The sequence below is a fragment of the Apus apus genome, chromosome 1, assembly GCF_020740795.1.
Source record: "Apus apus isolate bApuApu2 chromosome 1, bApuApu2.pri.cur, whole genome shotgun sequence".
Lineage (NCBI taxonomy): Eukaryota > Metazoa > Chordata > Aves > Apodiformes > Apodidae > Apus > Apus apus.
Genome location: NC_067282.1, coordinates 103,760,537 through 103,774,566, shown reverse-complemented (window position 1 = coordinate 103,774,566; position 14,030 = coordinate 103,760,537).

Here is a 14,030-nt window from a genome sequence, read left to right as displayed (position 1 = left end):
TCAGCTCTGTGAATGACGTATTAATAGAGAACAACAACAAAAAATAACCTTGCTTAATGATCCCTTCTAGAAACTTAACGATTTCCATCCCAGTCAAGATAAACTTTGTGGCATCCTTTCTCCTTCAGCTGCTAGTAAATAGCATAGTATGTCCGTGGTATTTTTCACCTAAGCCCTTGTTGCCAAGAAGGCAAATGGAATCTTGGGGTACATAAGGAAGGGTGTGGCCAGTAGGTCGAGAGAGGTCATTCTCCCCCTCGCCTATCCTGGTGGGGCCACAGCTGGAATACTGCATCCAGTTCTGGGCTTCTCAGATCAAGAGAGACAGGGAACTCCCAGGGAGAGTCCAGTAGAGGGCAACAAAGATGACTGGGGGATTGGAGCATCTCTCTTATGAGGAAAGGCTGAGAGAGCTGGAACTCTTTAGCCTGGAGATGAAAAGGCTGAGGGGAGACCTTATTAATTCCTGTAAGTATCTAAAGGGTGGGTGCAAGGAGGATGGAGCCAGACTCTTTTCAGTAGTTCCCAGTGACAGGATAACAGGCAATGGGCACAAGCTGGAACATGGGAAGTTCCATTTAAATATGAGGAAAAACTTCTTTACAGTGAGGGTGACAGAGCACTGGAATAGGCTGCCCAGAGAGGTTGTGAAGTCTCCTTCTCTGGAGACATTCAAGACCCACCTGGATGCATCCCTGAGTAATGTGTTCTAGGGGGGAACACATTACTGGGGAGTTGGACTAGATGGATTTCTACAGGTCCCTTCCAACTCTGACAATTCCATGATTTCTGGAATCTTGGAGATGTTAGTGAAGCCTGATAGGAGACTCATGGTGTCTTAGAGTTTCATGAACACAAGTGCAGCTTTGTACTGCTCATTGCAGAAGTGCAAAAAGAGCTGAAGCACTGAATGTGTGAGTTTCCAAGCTGTCACATGCACAGACCAAATCCATTCAAACAGAACGCTCTGTGTCTGCCTAAGTGGCATTCACTGTGCATAGACACGTCCAGTGTCCTGACCATACATCCATCAGCGCTGGCTAAGGTGTTTGCACATGGTTCAATGCATGATTGCCTCTGGTTTCTGGCTACCGAAACGCGGGGATGTGATGTTAAACTGGCATCATGAATCTCCGTGTCTATAAAAAAATCAAGTCATTGCACCAGCTTGCTAGTGATGACTGTTCATTATTTATTGTTTCATATGCCCTGAACACTGTTCTCTGCCACTCTAAATCACACTGATAGAGTCGTTTTTATCTTCTGCATAATGTGGATTTTGTGACTATTTTCTAGTGCTACTTGCTGATTTTTTAAAAGAAGAAAAAACGTTCAGCTGAAGTGCCATCTGTACTATTTCATTGCTTGCTGCACACACATTTGATTGATTTGCTACAAGGTAATTGAACTTTGAGCTTTGCCAAAAAGTTGAACTACACTTTTCTTCTACAGTGGGATCTCAGTAATTGTGTTTTTGATTTGGCATTGAGTTATTGAATGCTAAGTAATAAGTCAGTGCAAGAAAGGCCTTGCCTATATTCTCTTGATTGTACATATTAGGCAGCATCTGCTTACCATTTAGCTCTGCACGTTTGCTGTAATTTTAGGACCTGTGTTCTCTTCCCATGTATCATGTAATAAAAACACACTGACTGCTTGTGCTGTTCTCCCCTGTCTTAGAAACTACAAAGTCAAAGAATCAAAACATTTAGTGTGACCTTCTGTTTCCTACTCCAGTTGGCAGCTTTGTATTTACCTTCCATGGCTCCAGGATTTAGCTGAGGAGCTTAAAGCAAGAAGGAAACAAGTACTCAGAAAATTTATTTCGATACTCCCAGCAATGAAATCTCTGCTTAAGGAGTAATCTGCACCAGACTGTCTCCCTGGCCTTTCCTGTGTTGTAGGATGTGTTTTTCCACAGAACAGAGCCTGGACCAGTTCCATGGGTCAGAGGTTCCCAACTGAAGTTTTCTTTGTTTTCTTACTCAAAGGTCACTGCTGGCAGTGGCACAGCACTTGCTCTTCACTGTGCATGAGAACTCAAAGTGCTCACTCAGTGACTGTGAGGTCCATAAAGATGAGGATCTGGGACCCAAGTTTGGCTACTTTTCTTCCATGTCCCCGTACCTTGCTGGCTTGCTCATATCCCATGCAATATTGCAGTGCTAGCTGAGGGGCTGAATGCAGGCATTTGGAGCCAGATGCAGGCATTGGCCTGCTGTGACACACGGTGAGGTACAGCCTGTTACCACCTGTGGCCTTCTAGCTTCCAGTCTTAATTCAGGCACCACATGTGGATCACTTCCAAGATTAAAACCACTGCAGACAACATTTCTTGCCAGGATTTTCTGTTAAAAGTGATGCTGTCAGAGATGATGTGACCAGGTCAAAAATTTTCCATCTCATTTCCCTAAGCTGTCTTATCACAAGTCATTTATTTCCATTACTATTAGAATTGCTGTTATTTTTATATTTATTTCAATTTTTTATTGTCTACTTTTCTGTTCATTGTTCTATTGTAACAATATTATTTTTCCTTACAGGTGAATGAAGATCATGGAATCGTACAATGGTTTGGGTCAGAAGGGACATTCAAGATCATGTAGTCCCAACCCCCCTGCCATGCGCAGGGCCACCTCCCACTAGACCAGGTTGCTCAAAGCCCCATCCAACCTGGCCTTGAACACTTCCAGGGAGGGGGCATCCACAACCTCCCTGGGCAACCTGTTCCAGTGTCTCACTACCCTCACGCTAAAGAATTTCTTTGATGTCTAGCCTAAATCTACCCTCTTCCAGTCTGAAACTATTCTTCCTTATCCTGTCACTGCATGCCCTCATACGAAGCCCCTCCCCAGCTTTCCTGTAGGCTCCTTCAGGTATCAGAGGGCCACTGTAACATCTCCTTGGAGCCTCCTCTTCTCCAGGCTGAACAACCCCAATTCTCAGCCTGTCTTCATAGGGGAGGTGCTTCAGCCCTCTGACATCATCTGATCAGATATGTTAAATCTGATTACATCATCAAGGTGAAATATATATACACCCTCTGAAAGAAAACCTCATGCATGAGAGTTGGTCAGACTACAGTTTTCACATTTACACATCTCACCAGAATTTTAAATAAAACCAAAAAGATCTATGGTGATGTCTGCTGTGTTTCCCAGTAGTGATACTTACAGCTCAATATCCCCTTCTCACATGCAGTCTTGTGAGCTTGCATTCCTAAACATTAGGTTGGTGTCTTTAAATGTACTTCTTCCATCCAACAGCCATGTGAAATCCCATTTTTGGATTGTTTCTGCCTCACCTACAACTTCAAGAGTGCTAGTAAAAGTATAATGAATCCTGGGCACTCTTGCACATTATTTGCTAGTAGCGTAGGCAGCAGTAGGCAAATTCCTTTGTGAAAACACCTGACAAGTGGGGAAGGTTGAAGCTAAAGTATCAACTTGAAAATTATAACAACTGCCTTCCATGCAACAAAACGCTGACCCCAAACCTAAGCCTGACTGCTGCATCAGAGGGGGTTTGGCACAGCATCAGCGATCTGTTTTAGGGCTGCTGGTGCACTTGTGGGCAGCAGCCAGTCTACCAGCATAGCGAGACTCGTGGGCAGGGAGAAGGTCCATCATCTGGCAATTAGCACAACCCAGTCATTTGGATATTGGTCCTTCTGTGGGTTTTGCCCACAATAAATGTAATGTTTCGAGGTTCTGTTCTCTGCTTGTGGGTGCTCACTAAAATTAGAGGCACAGGAGCAGCTGAGAACAAAACTTTACTTTAGTCTACATCCCCCTGAAGGTCTCCAGGGACTGGCACTGTTCCATGTCCACATCCATGCTGGCTTTGCCAACTTTGCCTGGCATAATGTCCCTGTGCCCTCCAAACAGCCTGCACTGTGGAGCCTGTGCTGGGCAGAGCAATGGGGCTGTACTCTAAATACAGTTGTTAATGGCTATAGGAATTGGTATCAACATTTATATGACTCTTTTACTCTCAGTAGGAGCTCTGGATTTTTTTTTTAACAGTTTAATTAATTTTGCAAAATGAAAGAATATCTGGCATGTTTAGTCAGATGTGTCTAGCAGTGGTAAAAAGCTAGATGCTCCATTTTTCTATTGCTGAGTGGCTTTTTTATCTTTTTACCTGCTGATTTTTGCTTTTTTTTTTTTATAACAGTGCTGAATACCGCCTTGTTCTGTTGCCCCCTTAAGCCTTTCACCTGCTCTTATATCAAAGCACATAAAAGGGGATATTTTACTGTGCAGATTCTTTAGAAGAAATGTAGGTTTGGAAATAATTTCTAATGTTATGTTCTCTTCAGTATTTTTTTTCACCCTTACAAGGTGTTATTGGTAGTTCAGTTTCCCTTTTCTTACCTGTTTGTGCTGCCCCCTTCATTTCCTTTCAGCCTTACCATGCAGACAGCTTGGCTGCCCCAGTGGCAGAAGTGTTTGAAAAAGGGGTTTCTGTCCTGCACAAGGCTTTTAGATTTCAACATCAACTGTTCTGCATCAGGACAACATTGACAGCCTGAAGACTGTTCACAAAATCACGATACCAGTGCCAAAATACTCAGCATCTCAGGGCTGTCAGCCCTGTCCCCTGGCCCATGAGGATGGCTGGTTCTTGCCCTGACCTTGCTGTGTACCTATGGTCTTGGAGCAAGGATTTGAACTTGGGTTTCCTTCATTGCAGGGCACTAGGCTGCTAGACCTGTGACGAGTGGTGTTCCCCGAGGGTCAGTACTTGGACTGGTGCTATTTAACATCTTTGTTGGCAACATGGACAGTGGCACTGAGTGCACCCTCAGCAAGTTTGCTGACAACACCAAGCTGGATGGTGAGGTTGACACGCTGGAGGGAAAGGGTGCTATCCAGAGGGACTTTGACAGGCTGGAGAAGTGGGCTTATGCAAACTGCGTGAAGTTCAACCAGGCCAAGTGCAAGGTCCTGCACCTGGGTTGGGGCAATCGCAAGCAGAAATACAGGCTGGGTGGAGAATGGATCCAAAACAGTCCAGAGGAGAAGGACTTGGGGGTGATGGTGCACAAAAAGCTCAAGATGAGCCCACAATGTGGGGTTGCAGCCCAGAAAGCCAACTGTGTCCTGGGCTGCATCAAAAGAAGTGTGGCCAGCTGGTCAAGGGAGGTGATTCTCCCCCTTTACTTGGCTCGCATGAGACCCCACCTGGAGTACTGTGTCCAATTCTAGAGCCTCCAGTGTAAGAAGGACACGGAGCTCCTGGAGAATGTCCAGAGGAGGGCCACAAAGTTGATCTGAGGGCTGGAGCACCTCTCCTATGAGGACAGGCTGAGAGAGTTGGGGCTGTTCAACCCAGAGAAGAGAAGGCTCCAGGGAGACCTTATAGAAGTATTCCAGTGCCTGAAGGGGGCCTACAAGAAAGCTGGGGACAGACTTTTCAAGGGCTTGTAGAGAGAGGACAAGAGGTAATGGATCAAAACTAGAAGAGGGGAGATTTAGATTAGACATTTAGTGTGAGGGTGATGAGGCACTAGAACAGGTTGCCCAGGGAAGCTGTGGAAGCCCCATCCCCAGCAGTGTCCCAGGCCAGGTTGGATGGGGCTCTGAGCAACATCATCTAGTGGGAAGTGTCCCTGCTCATGCAGGGGGGTTGGAACGAGATGACCTTTAAGGTCCTTTCCAATTCAAACAATTCTATGATTCTGTGATATGATTCTATGATCTTTGAATGTCCTTGAAATATCCTGTAGTATAAGAATTCTGGTATAGTGATTTTAAAATACTTACCATAAACTTAATTCACTTATTATTGTCTTAGGGATTGTCGGAAAGCAGAACAGTATTTTTCTGTGGAGGAAAATGACAGGGTGTGGGTTTGAGGCTCTCCTCTTGGGTTTTTTTGTATGCTGGTGACAGCAATCTTCCCATTATACTCTTTGGATCACAAATTCCACCTCGAACCTGAAAAGTCTTTGCCAGTGCAGGTTTTGTTGCTAATTTTTGTCAAAACTGGCACAGCCCCATGAGCAATTTTAGCTTAATTGAATTACTCTTCAGTATAGAAGAGTTTATTAAAAGCATTCCTGAGCAGCAGTAGTTGATTATTATGTTATTGATTACAGTGATGTCTCCTAGCAACTTGGCTGAAAAAAGATCATCCCAAATTGCTCATTTGTCCAGAGTTTTCCAGATTGCTATGTAAAAAATGAGTTTATCTTGATGAAGCTGACTAAACAATCTCACTTCACCAGTACTCCCTGCACCAGATTTTGTTCCGTACTGCTGAAAAGGCTTCTCCAAGAGTGACATTAAAGGTATAAGCCCCTTTCTCACACTCCTGTGACAGAGGCAACACATATGCCAAATGCCCTCCCAGGCAGCTCAGTAATGCCTACCCCACATCACCAAAACATTGCATGACCAAAACATTTGCTTGCCTCTGACCTGCCCTTTCTCAGCAGCTTTTCTGTGCCAGGGCTTGCAAAAGACAGAGAGATCTGTGGAATTCATTTAGCTGTTGAATACATGTTTTCAGAGTTAGGTCACATCCAGAGGGTAGTGGTCAATGGCTCAATGTCCAGATGGAAAACAGTGACAAGTGGTGTCCCTCAGGGGTCTGTACTGAGACCAGTGCTGTTTAAAATCTTCAGTAATGATACTGACAGTGGCAGTGAGAGCACCCTCAGCAAGTCTGCTGATGACACCAAGCTGGGTGGTGCAGTCGATACACCAGAGGGACAGAATGCCACCCAGAGGGACCTGGACAAGCTCAGGTGAACCTCATGAGGTTTAACAAGGCCAGGTTCAGGGTCCTGCACCTGGGCTGGGAAAACTGGAGATACAAATACAGACTGGGGAAAGACCTGCTAGAGAACAGCCCTGTGGAAAAAGACCAGGGGATGCTAGTGGATCAAAAGCTGGACATGAGCCACCAACATGCAATTGCAGCCTAGAAGGCCACCTGCATCCTGGGCTGCATCAAAAGAAGTGTGGCCAACAGATTGAGAGAGGTGATTCTGCCCCTCTACTCTGCCCTGGTGAGACCTCAACAGGACCACTGCGTCCAGCTCTGGAGCCCCCAGCACAAGAAGGATGTGGACATGTTGCAGCACGTCCAAAGGAGGGCCACAAACATGATCAGAGGGCTGGAGCACCTCTCTTATGAAGACAGGCTGAGGAAGTTGGGGTTGTTCAGCCTGAAAAAAAGACTCCGAGAGGACCTTATAGCGGCCTTCCAAAGGGGCTTACAAGAAGGCTGGGGAAGACCTGTTCACTAGGGCATGTAACAATTGGACAAGGGGAAATGGTTTTAAGTCAGAAAAGGGTAGATTTAGGTTGGACATTTGGAAAAAGTTCTTTAATATGAAGGTGGTGGATCACTGGAATGGGTTGCCACAAGAGGTGGTGGAGGCCCCATCACTGGGGACATTCATGGTCAGGCTTGATGGGGCTTTGAGCAATCTGTTCTAGTTGGAGATGTCCCTGCATATTGTAGGGGGGTTGGACTAGATGACCTTTAGAGGTCCCTTCCAACCCAAGGCATTCTGTGATTCTGTGATTCTATGGATCTTCCATCTGGCAACTTCCGCTGGTGACGATAACAAATGATTGGTTTGCTGATGGGCAACATTTTCTTGATAATCCTTTCTTTTAAAAAGCTTGCTGTTGTTAGCTGTGAATAAATGCTCTCCTTAACCAAAATTTTACAGGTGAGATGCTGCAAGACACTACCCCTCTATGCCCCTTCTCCTCATGGCATTCCCCTCTGCTTCCCAGATAGCCTCCTCAGGCTTCAATGACACCATATGTCAACATCACAACCACTATCCATGTTGATCTGAGGCTGGCTAACATTCAGCACAGACATGATAGAGGTGTTCCTGGGTGAGAGAGATGCCAGAGATGCTCTCCTTTCCCCTCCCAAAGAAGGGCATCCAGCATTGGTGGAGTGCTCATTGCTGAGATGTGGTCCTGGAGTGCAGGCTGCTGTGGGTCATGCCCTGTGGTAGCAGCCACTCTGCCTGCCCTGCTAACTACATTGGACCAGAAAGTAATGCCTTTGAAAACCAGATGCTGTCACTGTTAAGAAGCCTTTTTTTTTACTTGAGCACCAGCCTATGGCAACATGCTCTGCATGACCAAAGCTACTGCAGACAGAACCGCTCAGCTACGAGTCAGATGCATAACTGCAGGGCTGTGCCACCTGTGCCAGCTGCCCCCAGGCCTGAGGTGGCCATTCTGCTTTACAAACCCCTGAGCTGCCATGGACCTCTCTACCTGAGAGATCACTTGTCTCCTTGTGCCATACCCCTGCAACTCCATGTAGTAACATCTGACCTGGATTTGTGCTGCAAAGGCTTTCCAGGTCCACAGAGTTACCTCCCCCTCCCTTCCTCCTCTGGCCCGAATTTTAATTTCTTGGGGACCTGTTGTAAAAGCTCCATTTTTTCACACAGCTTTGAAAGGCTTATAAAGAAATTATGTGAGGCTGCTTTGGGAATGTTCCTGCCATCACTGTCCAGCGCCTGATGCAAATTGTTTTCTTCTCTTTTCTTCACTATCTAAACTGCTGGCAGGTGAGTTAATTAATTTTAATAGAATGTTACAGAGTGAATTTTGCAAGTCTAATTTTTGGAAGGGCACTGAGAAATGTTAAAAGGTCTCTTTTAAGGACAAATCAAAAGAAAGTTATACAATTAAATACTGGTCTAGTATTTTTCTTAATAAATAAAAAAAGAAAAAAGAGAGAAAAAGAAAAGGAAGATGCCAGGTTAATTGAAGCCATTACACTAGTACAGGAGTGCTAGAAGTCCTCCAAACCCCTTGGTTTTTTTCATGTACACATATCTCTGATATCTGTGCAACTTCATTGTCTATATTTGAATCAAGTTAAGGCACACTTCTCTGCTTTGACTTGGCCTATGCTTGTGCTGCAGTTAATATCAAGCTGATATGCAGCAAATCCACAGTGGGGAGATAATCAAAATGGGATATTGGACTAGTCACACAGTACCAACTACCCTCAGGGGCAACCAGAGATACTGGTCAGGTAAACTGGATCAGCCAGAGCAGGCACTTGTGGTATCTGCGTGAAAAAGTCAGTCTCCAGAGACTGGGTAATCAGATGCTTGTTGGTGTGCAACGAGGCAGTGGGAAGGAGGCATGCAGGAAGGCTCGGGTTATCCCAGCAAACACATAGGGATTGTCTAACCAGATAGGTGTTCTCACTCCTTAGGATTTTTTAAATCACCCCTCTCCTACTTTGGTGGCATGTATAAGGCTCCCTCCACAGGGCATGCAGATAAAGTGCCCTGTAAAGGGAAGAGATTTGCAATGTTTTTCTTGTAGAAGACAATAATATTTGTCATCAACATGTCTCCTTGTCATTTCCCTTTTAAGGCTCTGTCTGTAACAACAGTAGAGTTCAGGCTGCCACATTTCACCTGAAGAAATCTACAGAGTGGTTGAAGTTGGATTTCTAGATACATTTGAGTATTCAGGTATCAACTCTTCTCTGCCCTAGGTATGAGAATACCTCTGAGGTTAGAGTAGCAAGTTCCTGTACCTGCCTGTGGCCTAAAATGATTAAGTTGAATGGCTGAGTCTTGCTGTGGTTGAAAAGAACTGATAAAGCACTGAGGAGAGTTAAATCTTGCTTTATGTCGGGTGTTTTCCCTTTAGTCATGTTTCTCTTGAACTCAACACTCTTCAGAACATCTCTTCACAGGTGAGGCTTTCTTTTTTATTCTCACCTATGCCAAAGTAAATTTATAGTTGAAGCTTTCTTTCACTTGTGCATAAAGTTGAGAAAGATTCTTTCAGCTAGTAGTTTGACTAACCATATCAAGAACAGAGTTGAGCAATTTTATCTACTCTCAGCATGTTGGAAAAGATATATTAAGCTTATATTACAAAATTAAAATATTAAGAATGCAGTGGTTGTGCACAAGTCCATTCTCATTACATCTTTCCAAGCAACTATTTCAGGTTTCTATCTGCTGTTTAGTTTTGTTTCTGTTGCTAATAAACCAAATATAAGACAAATAATGAAATACTGATTTAGCAACTTGAAACTTTTTAAACTGCTATTTTATTCAGTGCATCCATAGGCAGCGTAGCAGCATGCAAGTTTTATTGTAGACTGAATGAACCTTTTGGTTTGAGCATGACATGATGAAATTATTACATAGCAATAAAATTGCAGGGCACATTTATGCCATCTGTTTCATAGTGGTAAAACAAAGAACATTTTGGTGATGGTCCCAGACAGTAAATCTGGATTTAGAAAAGAAAAACAACTGAAGCTTGTAATGTTAGAAACAGGTGAGGATGTTACACATCCTCCTTCCCACACTGTTTTCTTCACTGCAAAGTTCTCCAAAGTGTTTCTTGGTTTAGGCATCCTTAGCTGTTACAGTAAGACAGGTTAAGGGCTCTAAAAACATCTGTAAGTCATAGAACACTGATTCAACAGATGTTTGCCTCTTCTTATCTTGTCTCGTGTTTTTAGCACCTTCTTATTTTTGGAGAAGATAGAAGATGTCAGGGTTGTTGAAGCCTCTAGTTTCTGGTCCAGCTACAGCATTGTAACTACCTCAGGGCATCTGTGCACATTCCTGGTGGCAAAACCTCTCTCTGGCATGTCCTCCTCAGTTCAACAACACTCCCCAGTGCCACAGCCTGCCAACACATGATGAGTACACACCTTCCTACAGCCTCCCCCTCAGCCTGCTGCTTTACTGACTCAGACCTTCACAGATAACTGCTGTGAGTGTACCATCAACTTCTGTGAAGGTGGTTTTCATCCTTACCCAGCTGTCTCCATTAGGCACCTCGTTACCTGCCTGGCACAAATCTGCGCCTGTCAGATTTTAAATGAGAGGGATGGAAGCAATTTGGCTTGTTTGTGTTTAAGCTGCAGAAGGCACAGTTTTCATTCTTTATGGTGTTTACCAGTTTTAAGATGAGAGCTTGAAAAATGCCATTAAAATGAAGAATGGTCACAAGGTAATAAAGAAACAATCTTCTTGCTTTAAGGACTTGAGCTAAAAGCTAAATGAGTGTAGTGGTTCAGATTGTAAACGCAGTGGGAAATTTAATGAACAGTGACCCCACAGGAAAGTCAATCTGTCTGTTAATGTTCAGTTTTGTTATTTCTTCTGAAAAGTAATAAACTTCTGTGATCTACTCTATTGGCTATGGAACCTGGGGTTAAGCTCCCGTTGAGCTTAACTCTGTCAATCTGTCTCAGCTGAAATTTCTGATCTTCCCATTGTAATAGATAAACATCCCAAGCTAGAAAGAAGTGTACAGGTGCACAGGGAAACAGTTATGGTGTGGTGAAAGGAAATTGTCACAAACTTGCATGCAAGAACTCTAGATAGTCTGTAAATTCCACTAATACTGAGCCAATTCATCCAGTTGAATTATTTGAGCTGGGAAAATACAAAAAGTGAAACTGTGATTAATTAGTAGCGGCTGATGCCCCAGTTCTGTAACAAGCCATTCATCTGGATGCTGTAGAATAGTTATTGCAGATGTCATAGCAAAGGAGGTAATTGAACAAGTGATGAAAATGTGGACCTCTTTGCTGTGTCAAGCTATTAAGAACATGCATTTACTTAACTAGTTAGTGGGAAGAGGCAACTTGAAAGCTAGCTAATTTAAAGAAGTGTATTTTATCTGCACACCAAAAATAATCAGCTAAAAATAGTACATCTGAGCCCCTCGTGGTGCAGCAAACTTTTGTAAAGAAGGAAAGCTGCCAACTTTGGATAGCACCATCCACACATGCTGCTGCTGTGAGCACAAGCCTACGAGAGGCTGCAGAAGTCATCTGCTCCTGTCCCCTGCTACAAGGCAGAACCGGCTCTGTTCTATGAAATTCTTTACTTGAATTAAATTTTCAGGTGGGTTTTTTCTAATATTACCTACTTCTTAAATAAAAAGCTGATCCTGTCTGGTTATGCTTCATTACCAGCATGTTTGAGTGTAGCCCCCAACATAAGAAGGACATGGAGCTCATGGAGAAAGTCCAGAGGAGAGCCACAAAGATAATCCAAGGGCTGGAGCACCTCTGCTATGAAAACAGACAGAGTTGGGGTTGTTAAGCCTGGAGAAGAGAAGGCTCTGGGGAGACCTCATAGCAGCCTTCCAGCACCTGAAGGGGCTACAGGAAAGCTGGGGAGGGACTTTTTTCAAGTGCTTGTAGTGATAGGACAAGGGGTAATGGATCAAAAATGGAAGAGGGGATATGTATGTTAGACATTAGGAGGAAAACTTTTAGTGTGAGGGTGGTAAGACACTGGAACAGGTTGCTCAGGTAAGTTGTGGAAGCCCTCTCCCTGGAAGTGTTCAAGGCCAGGTTGAATGGGGCTTTGATCTAGTGGGAGGTGTCCCTTCCCATGCAGGGGGATTGGAACTAGACGATCTTTAAGGTCTCTTCCGACTCAGAGCATTCTATGATTCTGTGATCCAGAGTCCAACCTCTACACGTGCATCCCTCACAGTGTGCAAATTTAACTAGATATTTATGAATTGCTTACATACTGCATGTCACACTAAATTAGCATTTTCTTCTTTATGATGCTTTAGTAGAAAATGTGTATCTCTATTTATGTATGTGTCTCACAGGTAAAATTTCTTTAAAGTCTACTCAAGTTTATTTTGGCTTATAAGCCTATTGCAATTTATGGTGAAATATATAACAGAAATAAAACTTCACATTTTAAATGTTATAAAGCTTTTTATAATTTCCTTCTTTTTCTCCTTTTCTATTTTTTTATTGCTGGCTGGCATTTGGTTCTGTGGGCTGGAAAAATATCTTTCCCCAACAGTAACGTCCTTTTCCATTAAGCAAATATTGTTGATGTAAAGGAAATTTTCCAGCCAGCGGTTTGCTGTTGCTAAAGTACAGTGAAAAGATGGTAAAAAATAGTCTGGAGGATGTTACTATTTTCATGAAAAGGAATGAACCAATAATGGGTCATACTGATCTTCAGGCTGTCCTGGGACAGCAAGGGCTGGCAGTGGGGCAGGGACCTCCCCCAGCAGTCCCAGGAGCAGAGACGGGATGGGGATGGTGACTGGGGACCACTGCAGACCCTGGGGACTGCCAGGCACAGCCAGGGATATGGGGCAGCTGCAAGGCTGAGGTGGATGCCTCACAGGGTGAAATGGGGCAGGAGCCCCCAGTGCTCTTCCTCACCAGCTTTCCCTGCCAGAGCTGGCCTTGGGCAAGAGCTGCAGAGCCCTGGGGTGCCCCAGCCCTGGCCCAGGCAATGGTTTTATTCCCATAACCAGCAGAACCCTCCTTTTGGTGCCACCCGTTGCCTCCTGCCTACTCTGTACAGGTGCAATGGGGCAGCAAGGAGGACAGCAGCCTCCCAGCTAGCCCTGGTGTGCCCTTTGCTCACTTTGCCCCAGCAGCATCATGTGTTCAGTGCATGCAGCCAGCTGCAGCTGCTCGGTATCCCCTGCGTGAGGCTCTATCGCTCCAGCTTCATGCTGTGCTGCTCCCAGGGTCCAGGCTGGGCATCTTTCTTCTCAGTAGAGCTTCCTGACATCTTTTCTGAAGTAAATTTTGAAACTATGGTCTTACTAAAGAACTCTTTTGAATACACCTCATGGGGAAAGACACCAAATTAGCATTCTCCATGAACGTACGGTGCCTCTCCAGGCCAGCAGAAAAGCTGTAGGTAGGAGAAGTGCAGAGAAGTGCTCCCAGCCTGTCCATGGTGTCCGAAGACAAAAATGAGTGTAAATTAATTTTTAATTTTTCTTTTTGGCAGCACAGCCACTTCTCACAGTAGGGCACAGGATCATTAGAGACTGACCTCTCCTCATCTCTGCAGAAGCTCTCACTTCTTCCAGGCAACTCTCCAAGTGCAGATTTTCTCTTCGACCTGCTGAGACTGGCTCCCTCAGCACTACCACAGACTCTGTAGTATAAATGACTCCTTGCCTTCCACCATCTTCACTCCTGCCCTCCGAGGCTGGCTTACCAATAATGACAGCTTGGTGCATGCATTTAATGCGATGTATGCAGGG